The sequence below is a fragment of the Juglans microcarpa x Juglans regia genome, chromosome 3S, assembly GCF_004785595.1.
Source record: "Juglans microcarpa x Juglans regia isolate MS1-56 chromosome 3S, Jm3101_v1.0, whole genome shotgun sequence".
NCBI lineage: Eukaryota > Viridiplantae > Streptophyta > Magnoliopsida > Fagales > Juglandaceae > Juglans > Juglans microcarpa x Juglans regia.
The window spans coordinates 17398297-17420184 of NC_054599.1; positions in this window are offsets into that span (position 1 = coordinate 17398297).

Consider the following 21888-nt stretch of genomic DNA (forward strand, 5'->3'; position numbering starts at 1 on the left):
ATAGAACACATCACAATCATATGCACAACGAGCAATACCATGAGGGGAGAAATCACATGACCAACTATAAATAATTAAACTACAACTCTCAAGTAGGAGTGTAACAGGTCCGGTCCGTTCCAGTTTTAGACAAAATTAAGGACTAAATCGGTATGCACCAATTTTGTATTTTTCCAAACTGAATACGCTTCAGTTAACCTCCTAAACCGGTACCTCTGGTTTTACTGGTTTCCGGCCTGGTTCAGTCCAATTTCTTGGTTGAAAGAATTTACAAATTTGTCATAACAAATTTGTTTATAAAACTACTTTAAAAAATCTGTTTTATTAAAATTATGTTACAATTTACAAAAATATGCTTTATAAAAAAAATCTGCTATGTAAAAGAAATTCTACTATAAAAAAACTGTTACAAAACAAAATGTTATACAAAAAATCTGCAATTAAAAAAAATTATTTATGATGTTAATTGCAAATTTGTTATTAAGATTATATATTATATTATTATAGTGTTACCGCTACATATAGTGTGTGTGTTTATATATATATATTATAATGATATAGTGATACTAATACTATATGTTATGTTATACATTATGGAATATATATTATATATTATATAATAATACATTGATACTAAATTATTACTAATACTATATACCATACTAATAGTAATATTAATACTATATAATAATATATGGTCATAGTGATAATTATAATATAAAAAATATTATACATAATATTAAAAAAATTAATTTAAATATATATTATAATGAACCGGTCTGGTCTAAAAAAACATAGAATTGGAACCGAACTGATTCCGACTGGTTTTTGCATTTTAGAAACCGATTCTGAACTGGTTCAACCGGTTCGGGCCGGTCCAATTTTTCAATTAAAATTTACATCCCTACTCTCAAGTAGTGCTTTGGGACCACTTTTCTCCGTGTACAATCGCATGTGTAGTAACTTTTCAAAAACATGCACCTACCAAGAGACTACTTTTATATATAAAAGTCCCTTGCACAACTATGAAGTTATCGATGACCCATCTTGAATCTCATTTAAGGCCAACTCGCAATATAAGCCTTAGATTATAGTCAGCAAGTCTCATTGCGAGTTTCAAGAATAGTCTCACTGTGACTTTTAAGATCTACAAAGTGACAACAAATTTTATTCAGCAAACTCAATTTGTGACTTCAGAGTTTCATATGAATCTCTTGTACTCAACAAAATCATGTGAGATAACCCTCATTTATTTTTCTTTAAGGGTAAAATGATTAATTCCTTTGCCCCTAAGGGCAATCACAACAATGTAGCCATTACTTTTAATGACTTTTCCAAATCACATCACAAACTTACTTTACCAAGTAAACCATATTTACCCTTTAACCAAATCTCAACATTTGACTCCCATGAGCAAACCATATCGGAAATACCAAATTGTATAGGCAAAAACTAGATTATTTTGTATATTCCATCTCATTAGTTGTCTATAGAATTTGAACAAGAGCTCCTAAAAACTACTTTTCATATACATAGTCACAAAACATGAAATGTGAGCTATTTTTCCCCATGCCCACTATCCCCTAGTATGGAAAACTACTCATTATGCGACAACTAATAATTCTAAACAACTAGATTGTCATTAGCATTAACTCTATTACAAAAAAAAAAAAAAAACTTTTCTACGACTGTCAACAGCATTCAAAGAACCCATTTAATTAAATAGGTCATTAAGAAAAATAATTAGATATATTGGATATCTTTGAATAGATTGTTGGTTTAGGCTGCACGGAAAAAGTATCAGCAACTTTCATTTGCTTTTTGTACCAAAATAGTACAAGCAATAATCATGCTGTCAAAATACTTCATGCCTAAATGTCACAAAACCTAATCATCTAATTCTCCTATAAGAATCAGTTGTTTAGCTCAAATGTGCGATCAATCGCTATTTAAAAGCAACTTAATCAGTGCCAAGAGATGGATCTCTACTCTTATCAACTCTACTTTTCTTTTATCAATTAAATTAACAACCCCAAGTTAGATTATATAAATGGAGTGAATCTAAAATTCTATATTAAGATTCTTGCCATGTGAATTCAATACCTTTAGTGGAGTCATATTACAAATATTCTCTTCCAGTTTCAAAACGACGAGGGAATAATAATATGTAGCTACACGCTATTTATGAGGATCTTATTTTTTAGTAAATTTTGGAAGTCACTATCACTCAAAGGTATACTCACACTAGTTGTTGAATTACTCCCACTATTTTTGGTGACCTTTTATAAAAAAAATTTCAAAATATTAAGGATATTAAGGTTATGTAATGGGGAATGAAATGTAATAAAACGTTTTTTTCCAAAAAGTAAGTGATACAAAAATCCACAATAGCCCATCCTCGCCGAAAATATGAGTAATTTTCTTGACTTAACAATAAATGATCAAGTTTAGATCCTCTATAGTTTTAATAGAATTCAGGTTTGTACAAAATAATCACTCAACTTTACTTAAAGGTGAATGAACTTGATTTAAGGACGACAAGTCATAATTAAGGCCACAACCCCATATTACATCAACCAAAATGTGATAAAACAACAATTCCGATTGAGAAAATATTTTATTTAAAAAATATATTTTTCTTAAAAAAAAAATTTGGAATCACATTTATATGGCGAGACAGTTCATCATTATTGCATGTTCTTAGATTGTATGTATAGGAACGTTAACATAGAGAATGCTCACATTACCTTTTCTTATTTACACTACTAAATAAAGGACAGGGATCTCATTAGCCTTCAATTTCTCAAGTTCACACCCATCATCCTATGCCTTCACACCATATTTTAGTATATCATCTCTTCACCCGAGAAGCAATATTATTGAGTGAATGAGTGACCATCCAACTTCTAAACCTCTAGAAATTCTCAATAACACCACTGTCTTTAATGAGTTTTAAATCAAATTAGGTCTAGATTTCGCTAATATTGCATTAAAAGCGCTAAAAGAAAAAATACTTTGTGCAACAAATGCAGTATGTGTCGTTTTAGCTGCTAACTAGTGATACACCTATTTCTCACTTATTCAATAATTTTCGTATTCTTCAATCCATTATAGAAGAGAAGAAAAATTTTTGTGAGAAAAAATCTTAGCCTAACCTATCTTACATCAGTTCAACTACAAGCAAGATTTTTAGGCTTAATTAAGTCGTACCTGATTATTTAGACTTTTGCCACAGCTACCATGCAAACTTTCAAGGTGCTTGGTATTATTATATTACTCTCAATGAGTGCTCCTAAGTTCATATATTTACAAGAACCTATTTGTTCTTGCTAGTAAGAAAGAAAACTTGAGTAAGATTACTAGTGCTAATACAACAGAGTGGTACACTGATAAAACCTTTAAAATGAATGTGTCAATCAAGAATGTCCTCCACACTCTTGCACACTCAAATTTTAATGTCATTACTTGCCAGATATGCTAGCAAGTTTCAAAGAGTATGTGCTTGTTTGTAAGTTAATCTAAGTTCATTCAAAATTATAATGCTCAACCTCAAATATAGGAAAAATTAATCTTCGCGTTACAAAAAAAAAAAAAGTGCAACTTCCATTATTACCCACAAGATTCTGAAAGGCAAAATAGTTGTTTAGCTCTATCTGATAGTTGATCCGTTCAACTTCTATTAAAATTGTAATGCATACATCCCATGTGAACTTCTAATTTTACTCTAAATCTTTCAGATATTTCTACAATAATGATGGTCTATGGCTATCCAACATTCATAATAATCTTCATTCATTTCTAACTATTTCTCATGGAAGAGATTAATGAGACAATTAAGTCACATACACAATCTCTAGGCTTTCTTTTCGATTATCTCAAAGTTACTAACCTATACGCATTTAATAGCAAACACATCTAAGATATTTGCTACAAGATCGAATAAAAATAATTAACACACGTCGCAAGATCAAAAATTCACTATGCCTCCTAATCATCTTTTGCAACTCAATGCCTAATTATTAATTTCTAACTTAATTTATGCACAAATTTATATCGTATAAGATATTAATTCCAAATCTCTCAACCATATTCCCACTAGGATAAGCAGTCTATCGAGTTAGTCCCATGCAAGAACAATTTCCTCCCAGATTGAAGCAATTCATCTTGGGCCATTAATAAGCATGGACTAATTAAACTCGGCTACTTAATCCTTTATTTTATAGCATTCTAAAGAAATTTAAAGACTAATTTTTAAAATTAGCCTAACAAATATAAGTGATAAATAAGCACACAATTACATGTTATCATATTACATGTACAAAAAAATCATATTTCATCTAGATAATTATTATTCACAAATATAATACTCTAGGCAATTTATAACATAAAATAAAATGCTTAACAACTATGACAAAATGATCTCATAAGATCATTGCATACATCTATTCAATAATGATAATCATGCAAATAATATTTCAAAAAAAATAAAAATATTGATGTGGCCCAATGACATTCTAAATTAATAAATAAAATCAGCAAACACACTAACAATAAGTTCTAGCCCAATGGTTGAGCTTCTAGCCCTTGTGTGTGAGGTCTTAGGTTGAAAATACCACAAAGACCTTCTTGTGGGCCATATAAAAAAAATTAAAAAAAGAATGGTCCAACCATAAAGCCTTTGGGTTGCCTTCTGTGGTCTTTTTTTTCCAATATAATATGGGCCGTATTTGAAAAAAAAAATTCTCAAAATCGATTCAACCCAAATAATAAAAAATTTGTTCTCGGCCCAAAGATTATTTTAAAACAAGCCCATTTTGTTTTGCACCCTTAGCCCAAGTCCATCACAAAACAAACAAAAACACGCATTGTTCTTCTTCCCGAATGCATCAGTTACTATTCATGTAACGGGAAAAAAAAATTCATGCAACCGCCGCTACCCCTTCAATGCCACTGTCGTAGCTCCTAGTGACAATAGAGGACCATGGTGACGCTGCCTCACTACACCATTCTGGTGTGTTCAACTCCATGGGCACATGGTATCCAGCCAGCGCTCTCAGCGTTGTGGGCTACGCAGCTCATGATTGCAGCGCAATGCACTAGACGATCCACCTAGTTGGTGCTACACTGATCCATGTCGACATTGCCTCTCCCTGGCAGTCAGCGATGCACCCTTGGCAATGTTACACAGGCATCTGCATGAGATGCGTCGTGCAGGCTGCGCCATGGGCAATGACCCAACTAGTGCGCACAATGCCATGGGCCGTGCAACACCCAGCTAGTGTGCCCAAGCTGCAGTGCTCATTGCACTCTCATTGGTGTGTGATGCACTATGTGGAGCAGTTGCAGTGCGTGCAGCTCCTTGCACAACAGTGCTAGTGTTACAACACTACCTTGGCTCGAGAGGGCATCAGATGTTGCCTCAAAGCCAAAAAATGCAAAAGGCATCATTAAGGCAATCACTGCACCACAAGTACGTGCTTCTACCTCAGACGGTCCCAACACCGATGTGTGCAACATCTTCGAGTACATGGTACTAAGACTTAGTTATTAAGACTTAGTGGTTTAGTGCTTTATACTTTGCACAGCGTATAGGAAGTTAGTTATATTCTTTCTATAAATATATCAGCCAATTATAGCCAAGCAAAGGTTTGTATATAAAAACAACTTTGTACACATTCTGAGATAGATCATATATGAATGAAATACATCTTCTTGGAAATTAGAGGTCTCGACTTTCTTAATATGGTATCAGAAGAAATTAGGGCTTCCATCTGATTTCCGCTCATCGTCTTCCGCTCATGGCTGATTCTGTTACTCCTTCCCCTATTGAATCTGATCCACATAGTCCTTTTTTCCTTACCAATGTTGATCATCCCAGTGTTCTTCTCATTAGTGAGAAGTTAAGCAATAGCAATTATCATTTTTGGTCTCGTTCGATGTTCATTTCATCGAAGGCGCGGAACAAGCTTGGATTTGTTGATGGATCTCTACCTGCTCCAGCAAAGGATAATTCTATGTTCTCTCCATGGAGTAAGTGTGATACAATTGTGCTTTCGTGGCTGCTTAATTATTTGTCTCCAAAGATTGCTCAGAGTGAGATATATGTTAATTCTTCTCATGCGATGTGGCTTGAGTTGAAGGAGAGTTTCCCACAAGGTAATGGATCTCAAATCTTCGAGTTATAAATTGCTATTTCTACCCTACGTCAAGAACAGCATGATGTTAGTACATATTTTACAGAATTAAAGGTCCTATGGGATGAACTATTGAATTACCACCCCTTACCTGTCTATTATTGTAAAGGTTGCAAGTGTAATTCTACTAAGATTGCTCATATCATCACCAGAGCTATGCCATGAAGTTCCTTATGAGACTTACTAATGCTTTTGATAATGTAAGGGGTCAGATCTTGATGATGGATCATTTACCTTCTATTAATATAGCGTTCTCTCTTGTCATCCAAAATGAGAGACAAAAGCCTGTTAGCACTTCAGGTGCTCCTTTTGCCTCTATTGAATTAGTAGCTCTAGCTACTAAAGGAGACACTAATTTTAAGGCATTTAGGGCTAATCCACGCAGTAAGCTTCTTTGTAGTCCTTGTCGTCTTGTTGATCACACAATGGGTAAGTGCTTTAAACTTCATGGCTATCCTCTTCATTACAAGTTTCGAGATAAATAGAAGATTCCAGCCTCTGCTAATGTCGCTCAACATTCTGTTGTGCTTATTGATACTCCATCCAATATGCCTTTAATTATGGATCAATATCAACAGTTAATGGCTCTGTTGAAACTAGCTTCATCAGTTGCTACTACACCCTCTGTTAACATGGCCTTGGTTCCTAATTTCTCAGGTAACTCTCAGATTTTTTGTTCTGCTGACACTTTAGATCCTCTTTGTTCATGGATAATTGATAGTGGTGCTTCAAACCACATGATTTGTTCTTCCACTCTTTATACCAGCACTCCTCACCTTGTTTCTATTTCTGTCAAGTTGCCTAATGGTTCCTATGCAAGAGTTACACACTTTGGTGATATAGTTTTGAGCCCTGCCTTGACTTTAACTAATGTGTTATGTGTACCTACATTCTCTTTCAACCTTATCTCAGTCAGCAAATTAACTCATTCTCTCAACTGTTGTCTAATTGTTAAAGCTGGCAAGTGTTTTCTGCAGGACCTGGCAACTTGGAAGATGATTAGGATGGGTGAATTGCAAGGTGGCTTGTACAAATAGGTGACTTCCAGCCTTTCTGTAACTCCTACTGCTTCTCATTTCTATAACTGTTTTTTGTTCAATCTGATGTAGCCTTGTGACACTTTAGATTAGGACATCCTTCTTCTTCTAGTTTGCAACTTTTGCATAAGTACATTCCTTGTTTGTCTTCTAAATTTGATTCATGTACTACTTGTTCTCTTGCTAAACAAAAGCTTTTGCCCTTTCCTGTTGGCAATAATAAGTGTGATACTTCTTTTGATTTAGTGCATTGTGATATTTGGGATCCCATGGCTATCCCTACTCATTATGGTTTTAAGTATTTTCTTTCCATTGTTGATGATTATTCTAGAGCTACTTCGGTGTACCTCATGAAATCAAAATCTGAGGCTGGTCCTCTTTTGCAATCCTACTTTCTTCATATTGAAACACAATTTTCAGTCAAAATTAAGGCAATTAGGTCTGATAATGTACCTGAGTTTGCTTTAAAAGACTCATTTGCTTCCAAAGGAGTCCTTCACCAATTGAGTTGTGTTGCTACTCCACAACAAAATTCTGTTGTGGAGCGCAAACATCAACACATTCTCAATGTGGCAAGGTCTCTTTTATTTCATTCTAAACTGCCTATTTCTCATTGGGGAGACAGTATTATTTGCTTCCAAATGAGTCCTTCACCAATTGAGTTGTGTAGCTACTCCACATCAAAATTCTGTTGCGGAGCGCAAACATCAACAAATTCTCAATGTGGTAAGGCCTATTTTATTTCATGCTAAATTGCCTATTTCTTACTGGGGAGACAGTATTCTTACAGAAGTATATCTTATCAATCGAGCCCCAACTCCTCTTCGTTTAAATAAGAGTCCTTTTGAACTTTTATATCATAAAACATATTATTTTTCACATTTGAGAGTGTTAGGTTGTCTATGCTTTGACTCAACACTCTTTAATAATAGATCAAAGTTTTCACCAAGAACTATAAAGTCTATTTTTCTAGGATATCCCTTTGGTGTTAAGGGTTATAAAGTTTTAAACCTAGACACTCAGACTTACTACATCTCTAGAGATGTAGTATTCCATGAAGAAGATTTCCCTTTTGATACTTCTTTCTCAACACCTTCATTTGCTTCAGATCCTTATTTTTTACAATCTGAGAACAATTCTACTAATTGTTCCATTCCATTTCCTGCTCCAAACTCAGATCTGTTTCTTCATTCACCTACTCCAATTTCAGATAATGCTTCTATTCCTTCCATTACTCCTCAAGTTGATCTTCCTAGGAGATCAACTAGATCCACACATCCTCCTGCCTATCTACAATCTTATCACTGTCAACAAGCCAGCTTGCACTCATCTTATTTCAATGATCAACAAGCTGATGGTTCTTCTTCCTCGAGTATTTCATATCCACTCAGCAACTTTCTAACTTATGAAAGATTATCTCATTCTCACAAATCTTTTGTTCTTGTTACTTCAACCTTGCTCGAGCCCAAGACATATTCTGAAGCTATTTTGTATCTTGAGTGGAGGACTGCCATGTAATCTGAAATTTCAGCTTTGGAAGACAATGGTACATGGGAATTGGTTTCTCTACCTGCTGGTAAACATCCAGTTGGTTGTAAGTAGGTTTATAAGGTGAAACTTAAGTCTGATGGTAGTGTGGGAAGGTTCAAAGGTAGGTTAGTTGCCAAGGGCTATACTCAATTAGAAGGTTTTGATTACTATGATACATTCAGTCCTGTGGCCAAGCTTACCACAGTTCGACTTTTTTTGTCTATAGCTGCTATCAAGAACTGGCATATTATTCAAATGGATGTGAATAATGCCTTCTTGAATGGAGATTTATATAAAGAAGTTTATATGTCTTTACCACTTGGATTTGATAGCAAAGAGAAGCAGAATTTGGTTTGCAAACTCAAGAAGTCTTTGTATGGCTTAAAGCAAGCTTCAAGACAATGGTTTGCAAAATTTTCTTCAACTCTATTAGCCATTGGTTTCACTCAATCTAAGTCAGATTACTCTTCTTTCAGTAAACAAGTGGGTTCTTCAATCATCATGTTACTAGTTTATGTTAATGATATTTTGATTGCAAGTAATAATGTTTCAGCTATGGATTCTTTGAAAGGATCTCTTAATGCTCATTTTAAATTGAAGGACTTAGGCCATTTGAAGTATTTTTTGGGTCTAGAAGCAGCCAAGTCCTCCAAGGGAATACATCTATGTCAAAGAAAATATTCCCTAGACATAATAGAAGACTGTGAATTGCTTGGATGTAAACCAGTTTGTTCTCCAATGGAACAAAATTTGGTTTTAAGTGTAGACACTGGTGATGAATTAGCTGATCCTTCTAAATATAGAAGGTTGATTGGAAGATTAATATACCTGACCATTACAAGGCCAGACATTGCTTTTTTCAGTTCAAAGGTTAAGTCAATTCATGCACAAGCCTTGAAAACCATATATGGCAACAGCTCATAGGGTGGTTCAGTACATTAAAAACTCTATTGGCTTAGGCTTATTTTTTTTCCTCTTCTTCAATTGATTTGCAGCTAAAACTTTACACAGATTCAAACTGGGCAGCATATCCTGATACCAGAAGATCTGTGACTGGTTACACTGTTTTCTTGGGTGATAATTTGGTTAGTTGGAAATCAAAAAAACAGCACACTATCTCCAGATCCTCTGTTGAAGCAGAGTATAGAGCAATGGCAGCAGCTGCTTGCAAAATTGTTTGGTTGAAAAACTTGTTGGCAGGTTTTAATATTGTGCATTGTCAACCTGTTTTGATGTACTGTGATAGTCAAGCTGCAATTCACATCTCTTCAAACCCAGTATACCATGAAAGAACAAAGCATATAGAGTTGGATTGCCATGTTGTGCGAGAAAAGTTGCAAGCTGGAATTATTAAGCTCTTCCATGTAACATCCAATCATCAGATAACAGATGTTCTGACTAAGGCACTTAGTATGTATCAGTTTAATCACCTTATTGGCAAGATGGGACTAGTTAATATATATAGTCCATCTTGAGGAAGATATTAAGACTTAGTTATTAAGACTTAATGGTTTACTGCTTTATACTTTGCACACGTGTATAGGAAGTTGGTTATATTTTTTCTATTAATATATCAGCCAATTACAGCCAAGTAAAGCTTTGTATATAAAGTAACTTTGTACGCATTCTGAGATAGATCATATATGAATGAAATACATCTTTCTGGAAATTAGAGGTCTCGACTTTCTTAATACATGGGTCCCCGCGCCGCTCTACATGTACCCACAATCGCTGCCCAACGGTCTTGTGGTTGCATTAACCATGCTCTGCAGCCACCAATGGTAGAGCACGTAGCTCTTTGTGCAGCCTAGTATACTGGTTTTCCACAGCCCCCGAGTGCAATGTACTGCTCTCTGAAGTGGTTGTTGCACCGAGGCAGTAAACACAATGCAACACCCATGCGGTGTGCATCGCTGCCTCTTGCAGTGCTAGCATCACCAGGGTGTTGTGCATGTTGCTGTCTCATAATCAATATTTTACAAGCTTGAGTCATCGATTATTCCGGTAGCCAACCATGGTTACAAAAAAATAAATAAATTTTCTTGTCATAGAAAAGTTATTTCATAAAGAAATCACAACCCCGACAACAAAATATAAGTTATAAATAATCGTTTTGTCTTTGATACCAATGATTGAAATATTAGATTAAAATATACAATAAAAGCAATATTATCTCTTTGGTAAATCGTATATGTAGTGCAGTTGTTTCATGAATTTTCCGTCATCGTTGTTGTTCATTCGAGATCCTTCTGTATCAATGGTGGAGTGTGTTACATGGAAAGGCTAGAGTAACACTCATAAATTCCACAATCAAGTGTCAGAACTAGAGAGAACCATACTTGAGAGAGAGATTTTCTATTTGTACTATTACAAGTGTCTTATCCAAATGGAGGAGGGGCTATATCATGGCCTCTCTAAATTTAATTGTTGGCTAGCCATTAAGGGTTAGCCATCAAGACTTATAACCCCTAAGAGAAGGGGAATGAGTGCCCACTATGGGTGCACTTTTATCAAACCTATTCAAACGTAGAGTTATATAGTTCGAACACATTAGAGGCTCTGTTTGAATGATATTAGACTAGTCGAATAGATACATATATAGTTCAAACAACAACCGTTCAAACTATTATTTTATCTGTTTGAGCGGAATCAAATATAGATATATAATTGGGTTAATTATTTCCGTTCGAATGGGTGTTGTCAGGTTCTTTGGCAAAACCCATTCAAATTACTTGAAAGTCATCCGAACAAACAAACCTCAAATAGTTCAAATTAGTGTTGTCACGTTCGAATTGCAAGCATTGTTGTTTGCAAAAACCATTTGAACAGCTTGACTTCAGTTCGAACAAACAAACCTCAACCATGAACATCCATGACTGAGTTGACTCAGAATCGAATTAAAACTAACAACTCATCAAGAGCTGTTGGTTTTGATCATGAAAACTTCAATAGAGTGAAGCCCATACCTCACTTCATCATTTCTACGGCCAAATGACATGTGTGGCTACTGAGAAACATGAAGAATGGGTTAGATCTTGTTTGCAATTCTAACCCTCGATCTCCAACACATAAACAAGTTTTTGAAACCTATTTACTACGTAAAATGAAGGGATGAAAAATGTTACATGTTAAATGGCAGCCTTAGGTCAATCTCCGGCAAAGGGTGGTGGTTAATGTTGTTGGTAATCACTAATGAGATAGTGAAAATGATGTTGGGGACCAACTGACTGGCGATTGGAACATCAAAACTAGAGTTGTTGCCAACAATGGACTATATATAGCCATGATCAACTATAGGACCAAAATTAGAAAGGTCAAAACCCGACTAAAAGAGGAGAAGACTCACAGTTAATAATGATACTTCAGATGCATGGATGTGACGGCGTATGTGATTGGGCTTTCATAGATTGGATGATTTGCACCATGCGAACTTATTCTAAAATTTAGTTATAGAACTAGCAACGTTGAAGGTTGGAAAGCACCTAACGACGATAGGCTTGTCGGAAAAGGACCCTGGAAAAATACCCTAGGGTTGGGATTCTGTCTTTCACGGATAAGATGATCTGTACCATGTGAACTTAATTTTGAAGTTTGGCTTTAGAAAGAGTGGCGTTGAATGTTGGAAGGTACCATGCAACGACAAGCTCGCCAAATGATTAAGGATGTTTAAAAAATGCTTAAAAAAGAAAGAAAGAAAAAAGCCATTTGCAATGATGTGCATATTTGGGGTGCACATTTGGGATACACCCTAGCATAGTCCGGGGAGAATAATACCTAAAAAGGAAAATGATAGTATAAATTCTAAATATGTCCACCAAATGTGTCCACTCATATATTTTTATTTTTTCTTAATAATTAAGAAAGTGACTATTTGTGAATTTATATATATTTTTTTCTTAATGGTTAAGGATGTTTAAAAAATATTTAAATGAAAAAGAAAACAAAAACCAAAAAACTCATTTGCATTAGTGTGCATATTTAGGGGTGCACATTTAGTGTACATCCTAATATTGTCCTACCCAAGAAACGATTCTTTTTACATGGCCATATTTTCATACAGCGGAAAAAAAAAATCAAAATAGCAAGAGCAATTAAATGAGAAAATCGAGGCCACTATCATACAATGGAAGAACCAGAAGATAAAAACCAACCATGGTTCTTAAAGAACTTCCCATAGAACTAAAGGAAGGAGGAAGCTGGCAAGGCAATGATGTAAATAACCCAGCAAATAACATAGAGGAAGTATTATCTATTATTCATCAAGAGGCAATGAAGCCTCTCGCGGTCCCCAAGGTTGGCGCGCATATCCTTGGAGGAAGCATAGATCTCAATGATTTATGGTTGAACTTTATCTCATCATCTTCGCATATTATATACTATTTTTTTTATTTTTTTTAAATTTTATTATTCTTAAACTTATTCAACTCTTTTCCTCATCATCTATATATCACACATTTGATAAGAAAAAAAATATGATATGTGATATGTAGGGATGATGAATAGAATTTTTCTTTAGGGCTTATTAGGAAAACAAATCTCATCTCATTTTATTTTATAGCATCTTAAAATTATTCATAATTCTCTTCTTAAACATTACTCAAATAAAAATATTTTTTAATATCAAATTTTTAACTTTTTCATCTAATCATTAAGTAATCACTACAATTTTTTCAAACTTACAAAAAGAATAATATTATTTTTTCAAAATAATAATATTTTAACTTTATAATATTTTTTATTCCACTTTTTCTCTCTCATTTCTCAAAATCCAATAAAATTTTAACTCAAACTATTTTACTACTATTTACAAAATTATAATATCATCTCATTCTCCAAGCATCCAGATGTCGTGAAGATATTGAATTAAATGGTAATTTTGTAAAATTTTGTGGGACGTAAGGTTGGCAGAAGAACTTAAAAAAATAGCGGTGTCTAAAGGTTTTGATAGTGAAAAATCAGTGATTCTACCAATCAATACACCTAGAGGGGGGGTGAATAGGTGTATTCCAATTTTGATAGTCTTTTCAATATTAGAAACAAATAAACAGTTAATCAATGGACAAAAACAATTAACACAATGATTTTGGTCACGAAGTGGAAACTCATTTGAAGAACTTCTTCAAATTCTAAAACCACTCCGGGTGTAAGGCACCACCTAAAATCCACTATAGAAAAAGTTTGTTACAACCAATTTAGAGACACTCACAAAACCTTTGTAGTTCCTAAACCTGACTTGCAACATCACGAATGACCCACTCGATCTCTACACGCATGTAGTGTCGGAACTCCGACCTTCTATAGCTTTCCACGAGAACCTCTCGATCTCTGCATCACAGCAGCTCCGGAAACCTTCCGGCCAACAACACGTCCACTTCAATGGACTTTGAATGAGATTTTATCTTGAGTGTGGTGTGGTGGATATGTGTTTGTCCAAGAGAGATTCACAAGGGAGGAAAAGGTTTCTCTCTTTGGTTCTTGAAACACTTAGGGTTTTGCACTATTTTTCCACACCACAGAACAGAAATGATCTGTTCTATTTATAGTCCCAGCAAGTCACGGCGCTCAAAACATGAATCTTTAGGTTGTCTTGAACATTGGCTCGAGCGAGGTGTCGAGTGAAGGTCGAGCGCACGTTATCTTCTGAAACCGCTCGAGCGAGGTGTCGAGCGAAGGTCGAGCGAACGTCTCTGGATGAGTTCTGCTCGCGCGCAACATCGAGCGCACATCGAGCGAACCACTCTGGATGGGTTCTGCTCGAGCGCCACGTCAAGCTCACCTCGAGCGAACCACTCTGTTTGGGTTCCGCTCGAGCGCTTAGTCGAGCGCACATCGAGCGAACCACTCTGGATGGTTTCTGCTCGAGCGCCACGTCAAGCTCACCTTGAGCGAACCACTCTGCCTGGGTTCCGCTCGAGCGCTGAGTCGAGCGCACATCGAGCGAACCACTCTGGAAGGTTCCGCTCGAGCGCCAGGTCGAGCGCCCATCGAGCGAACCTCTCTGGAAGGTTCCGCTCGAGCGCCAGTCGAGCGCCAGTCGAGCCATGTTGAGCACACTTCAATCTTTTTCATGTACCAATGCATCAACACTTGTTACAACTCAACTTTACATAGGTTTTCACAAGAATATGCCAATTAACTCATTTTTCCCTCAACAATCTCCCCCTTTGGCATTTCTGTGACAAAACCTCTAACCTATACATAGGACCTAATCCTAACACACCCAAATCATGATTCCCATTTTTTAGGCAAAAAGTCTTGAGCACATTGAGATATTTTTGCAAACACTTAGCAAACGGTTAAATGTACCAATAACAATATGCAAGAAATAATCATAAGCATAAACATCTGTAGCACAGTTTTCAGAAAAGACTTTTCATTAAGAATTAAATCAGACATTGTTTTCAATTTAGACAAACAATATTAGCACGAGCAGCATGTGATACAAATAAAAATAGCTGCTCCCCCACAAAACAAAAACAAAAGCTGCTCCAACAGCTTTCTTGCTACTCCCCCTAAATCTCTATACCACTCCCCCTTAATCTATACTCCCCCTTTTTGTCACAAACGCCAAGGGTCTCGAGTATCACCATGAGGCTGACTGCCATCATCATCACCATCAGGCTGACTGCCATCATCATCAAAGCGCTCCTCTATATCGTTGAAGCGTTGAGTCACAAGCTGCTGCAGGTTGTTAACTTTAGCATCAAGGCTATCAAACCGTGCATCAAACCGGGCTTCAAGACGGGCAAGATACTCAACGACCCGCTAAAGGCTGGGCTCGGTCAAACCAGGTGCCGATGTGGATGGTACCAAGCTCTGAGGCTGTGAGCTTGAAGGCTGAGAGCTCGATGGCTGAGACGTGGATGGCTGGGAGGAGGATGTAGGAGGATGCTCAACATTCAGTGGGTGAAGGGTAATGTGAGCACGACTCAGCTGCATGGTCCTACGCCCAATAGGAGCCTTAAGAGGAACTCTAGGCTCATTAGGAAGAAGCATAACAGCCTGAGAGAGGGCTATCCTAGTGATCAGGCAGGCGAGAGGCAAGCCAGTTCTTAATTTCGGGGAATTAAATGCCTCAAGCATAACCCGACAGAGATGACTCCCCAGATCAATGGAGACATCATTTATCAATGCATACAAAAAAATGGCGCGGTCAGGACCGACATCACTTTGATGACCAGTAGGATATAGGTTTGTAAGGACTATCCTACTGAGAATGAGAAACTCGGGTGTAAAACGTGAGGTGAGAATGGGTGATTTACCATCCCAACTCGAAAATGGACCGATTAAACATTCAACAATGACAGTCGGACTAGGAGGAGAAGTCCGTGTATATGGATATGTGGGGTTTGCCACTCGCGGGGCATTTAGCAAGTCCGCAACCATGCCCGGAGTCACCCAGAAGACAATGTTCCGGAGACTGACTTCAAAAGAGCCATCATCAGAGATGGCAGCAATATTGGAGTAAAACTCCTTAACCAACTCCACAGAAGGAGTGGGATGACCAATGGTCAGGGCCAACCACTGGCGAGACTCAAAAATACGGGGAACAACAGTCTCAGAAAGCTCACCAAGGAGAACTTCCCGCTCGACAATAGGAGAACGGGTAGAAAAATTTTGAGTGTAAAGTTCTCTTGCACGAGGATTGCGGAAATGTGCTTGAGCGGGGGCTGGAGGATTTTGGTGTGAACGAACTCTTCGAAACATGACAGAAGCTGGACAAAATCAGTGACCGTTAGACAAGGCTAAAGGTAATGTGAAATGCCCAATGCTTGATGAATGCACATGCCTAATTTTGAACCAAGCCAAACTTAGGTTAAAAAAATTTCAAAAACAAGTCATGAATGTTGTCAAAAACCATTTTAAAATGCACAATGCACATGCCCAAAAACACAATTTAACAACCCATTTGGCATTTTGAACACTTCAAGTGCAACTAAGCCAATGTTGGGTTTTAAACCCAATGGAGGTCCCAAGCCTCAATGCCAAACACTATCCCTACACTAGAATAGACAAAAATGACCATGGGGACAAGGCAATACCAAAGCATGATGAAAATAGGAAATCAAACTTCATTGAAGCTATTCACCGAGCACTTGGAGTGCATCCAAGTACAAACCAAATGAAAAACCCCTTGGGGGTTCTAAGAACCTCCTAAATACAAAGAGAATAGGAATGGACAACCAAGAGGTCCATTCAAACACCAAACAAACCAACAAAAATGTTCCATTTTGGAATCCCTAAATCTAAAGCCCTAATTTCCGAAATGTATATGTATGGAGATGTATAATGCAAAATGAAAAAAAAATGACCAAAAATGATTGAGAAGAGGGAGAAATAAGAGACTTACCGTGATTGAAGCAAGATTTTTGGGAGAAAATGAAGGAAACCACACGGAGAAAGGGAGAAGTTATCGCACGGGGTGGGGAGAGGAAACGGTGCAGGGGGGAAATAACGGGCTAGGGAAAAAGAAAAGGGAGGGGGCGTTTTTAAAACACGTTCGCTCGAGCGGCTTTTAAGTTCGCTCGAGCGGATGCCCAGAAATTTTCCTTCCTTTTTTTTTTTTTTTATAGAAATTCAGTGTGATCCAACTATTAATGAAGTTAATTTTTAAATCATTCACACACATCAAATGTAGAAAGGCATCATGTCCTTATAAAACACGCAGGTAATAAACACAAAGTATCACAAGTAATAAAGACAGCCGTGTTAACAAATTCCTTGCTCAATCAAGAAATTTCAACCAAAAGGTGTGAGCGGGGTTGGGCTGTACAAGAAACCACAAGTGTTTGAGAAACTCTTCCAAGATGCAGAAAGTCAAACCCAATGCTACTAGAACCTAGATGCTTCTGTTTGATTATTTGTATCAATGTTAAGATACTTCTTTACCCTTTTTTTTTTTTTTTTTATAAATATATATATGCAACAACAACCCTTTTTCTTTTCAATGGCATACAACATCATCTTCTTTTCTTTTTCTTTGCACAAGGGAACAATAATGGGGTTGTCTAGCCCGTGGTCAATTCTGTGTAGGTAGAGTTTCCTAACACTTTTAATTGCCTCCCCAAAAACTCACGGTGGTGAAACGTCGATTGACTAAGCATGGAGTGAAGTGTGTGAAGCTAGTGACAGATTACAACTGATACTCATGTTTCAAACCTTTGTAAGCCATAGAAATATGATACAATTCTCAAAAGACACATGCACCTAGATTTTTAGAATTAACAACACCAATAACTAATATCACAACCAAGGAGAGCATGTAAAGGCAGTAATACCAAAAAAAATAAGAGGATGAATAATCACAAAATAACAAAAACAAAAACAAAACAAAAAAAAATGCAGGTAAAGCATGCAATGCATGTTATGCATGTTTCAACCCTCAGGTCAATGCACAAATACCAATAGCCTTTCTAAGTAATTCAAACCGAAGCCCATCCAAAGGTTTAGTGAAAAGGTCGGCTAGTTGGTGTTCGGTGGGAATGTACTCAAGAGTCACCACACGTGTTTCTACCAGCTCTCGAATAAGATGATGTCTAATGTCAATGTGCTTGGTCCTAGAGTGTTGGACAGGATTTTTTGAAATGTTTATGGCACTAGTATTGTCACAATAAATGCTCATCATACCTTGAGTAATACCATAGTCACACAACATTTGCTTCATCCACAACAATTGCGTGCAACAGCTACCTGCAGCAATATATTCAGCCTCAGCCGTGGATAGCGATATGGAATTTTGCTTCTTGCTCATCCAGGCAACAAGGTTTGTGCCGACATAGAAACACCCACCAGAAGTACTTTTTCTATCATCTGCATTACCTGCCCAATCAGCATCGGAATAGCCTGCAAGCTCAGTATTAGAGTCTCTAGAATACTAGATCCCATAATTGACTGTCTCATTTACATAGCGAAGTATGCGTTTGACAGCTACTAAATGTGATTCCTTAGGATTAGCTTGAAATCTAGCACAGACCCCAACACTAAAAGCAATGTCTGGTATACTTGCAGTGAGATACAGTAGACTCCCAATTATGCTCTTATACAAGCATTGCTCAACATTCTTACCTGACCCATCAGTACTAAGCTTAACACTCGTGCTCATAAGGGTTCTGGCATGGCTTTTCCCATCTAATCCAAATTTTTTGATTAATTCCTTTGCATATTTGGATTGAGATATAAACAGCCCATTGTCTAACTGTTTCACCTGGAGTCCTAAGAAAAAGGTTAGTTCACCTACTATGCTCATTTCAAATTTATTTTTCATTTCTTCAGCAAACTCAAGAGCCAGGGCGTCAACCGATGATCCAAATACAATGTCATCCACATAGATTTGAGCAACTGTTATGTCTTCTCCAACTTTTCTGATAAACAGTGTTCTGTCAACACTTCCTCTCAGAAAATTGTGATCTTCAAGATATGAAGTAAGCCTCTCATACCAAGCTCTAGGAGCTTGTTTCAAACCATATAAGGCTTTCTTCAACCTATAGCCATGATTAGGATATTTTGGATCATTAAAGCCTTTTGGTTGTTCGATGTACACTTCTTCTTGGAGGATCCCATTCAGAAATGCACTCTTGACATACATTTGATACAGCTTGAAACACATGTGGCATGCAATGCTTAATAATATCCGGATAGATTCAAGTCAAGCAACTGGAGCAAAGGTCTCGTCAAAGTCTATTCCTTCCATCTGTGCATACCCTTGAGCAACTAATCTTGCTTTATTTCTCACTATTGTACCATTCTCATCTGACTTATTCTTAAATATCCACTTAGTACCCACGACATTGTGATTCTCTAGTCTTGGCACCAAGTACCACACATTATTCCTCACAAATTGGTTTATTTCTTCATGCATAGCATTCAACCAATTCTCATCATTTAAGACTTCTTCGATTCTTTTTGGTTCAATTTGTGAGATGTAGCTTGAGTAAGCCAATTGATTTATCACTTTCCTCCTCAGTCTCATTCCTTCATCAATGTGTCCTATGATGTTATCCTGAGGATGATTTAACTTTACTCTTGAAGAGGGCTCCTTTTGGTAACTCACTTTCTCATTTGATAAGGTCTCTAAGTTCTCCTTTAGAGCACCAAAATCTTCTTGTCCAGTTTCACTCGGTGTGTGAGTTTACTCTTCCTTGTTCAACTCCTCTCCAGAAGCATCATTAACCACCACATTTATGGATTCCATGATGGTTTGGGTGCGTAGATTGTAGCTCCTATACGCACGACTGTTTCTGGAATATCCAAGAAAAATTCCCTCATCACTCTTAGGGTCAAACTTAGCTAAGTTTTCCCTATCTCTCAAAATGTAGCATTTACTACCAAACACCCGGAAGTATTTCACATTTGGTTTCTTTCCTTTCCACATCTCATATGGTGTTTTGGAAGTGTTTGGTCGTGGATAGACTCTATTCACAATATGACATGCTGTGTTCACAGCTTCTCCCCAGAAGTGAGTAGTTACATTTTTACTGTGAATCATGACCCGTGCCATTTCTTGAATAACTCTGTTCTTTATTTCGACCACTCCATTTTGTTGTGAAGTGATAGGGGCAGAAAATTCTTGACTGATACCTTCTTCATCACAGAAACTCTCAAGATTTGAGTTTTCAAACTCTCTTCCATGATCACTCCTAATTCTGACTATTGCTTTCCCTTGCTCATTTTGAAGTTTCTTGCACATAGTTCTAATCACATTAAGAGCTTCACATTTTTCTCTCAGAAATTCTACCAGGAGTATCTGGTGAAATCATCTACCATTACCAGTATGTATTTCTTTCCCCCAGGCTCTCAGTTCTAGAGGGTCCCATAAGATCAATGTGCAGCAACTCTAATGGTCGTTCGGTCAGAATAGCCGTTGTGTGCTTGTGAGCTATTCTAACTTGTTTTCCCAACTGACATGACCCACAAACAGGAGTCTCTACTTTACCCAGCTCAGGCAATCCTACCACCATCTCTTTCTTGGCAATCTTAGACAGATTTTTGTGATTCACATGTCCAAGTCTTTGATGCCAGAGGTCAGTAGCCTCATTCTTAGCACTATTGCAACTATGCTAAGGTTTAGGGGCAATGCCATAACAATTATCAGATGTCCTTGTTCCTTGCATCATGCAATTTCCATTATTATCTGAAACAATACACATATCTTTTGAAAAACGGACTTCTGCACCATTGTCACACATTTGGCTTATACTGAGGAGATTGGCTTTTAATCCATCAACAAATAGGACTTCTCTCAAGATGGGCAGTCCAGGTATTTCAATTTCACCCCTTCCTATTATATCAGCTTTTCCGCCATCTCCAAATGTTACTGTTCCACACTTGTACTCTTCAACTGTTTTAAATAGACTTTTATCACCTAACATGTGGCGAGAATATCCGCTATCAAGGTACCACATGTAGGTGTCTCTGGTCTTTAGAGCAATGTGTGCCACATGGCAAGTGTGTCTTTTTCCGGTTCTGACCCACATTTTTCTCACTTTTGGAGAGATGTCCTTTTTGCTAGTTGACAGTTGGTCTATCTTGATATTGAGCATCTCATTTTGTCTAGTTAGGGCCCCTGACTTGACTCCAAAGATTCAAATGCCCTCTTCTTGATTTACTATTTCCATCTCTCATACGATTCCTCCTAAGCTCATAGCAGTTTGGTCGAATGTGACCAGACTTACCACAATTATGGCACACATAATTCTCTTTGCGATCCCTTTGTCCCTTGAAGGATGAGGCATACTTAGGAACAGTTATGAGATTTTTACCCATTTTTGGTGAGTACACACTTCTACTTTGAGAGCGTGTATGATCATACATGGTGTATCTCTTCAATTTAAAACAGTCTCCTACAACATGACCAGTCTTACCACAGTGGTGACACACAGGACTTGTATTTCGAACTCTTGACTTATCATGAGACTGAACACCCATATTTACATGAGAGGATTTCTTACCCTTGTCAGATGGGTTAGCATTCCCTTTTGCAATTGACTCACGAACAAACACAGTTTTCCTCTCATTCTTATAGGAGACTTTTGAGGTAGTAGCTGCATCAGATTTCTCTGTATTATATCCTAGTCCACTCTTGTCACCAGGAGGCTTTCCTGACTCCAGGATTTCATCCAGCTTTTCTT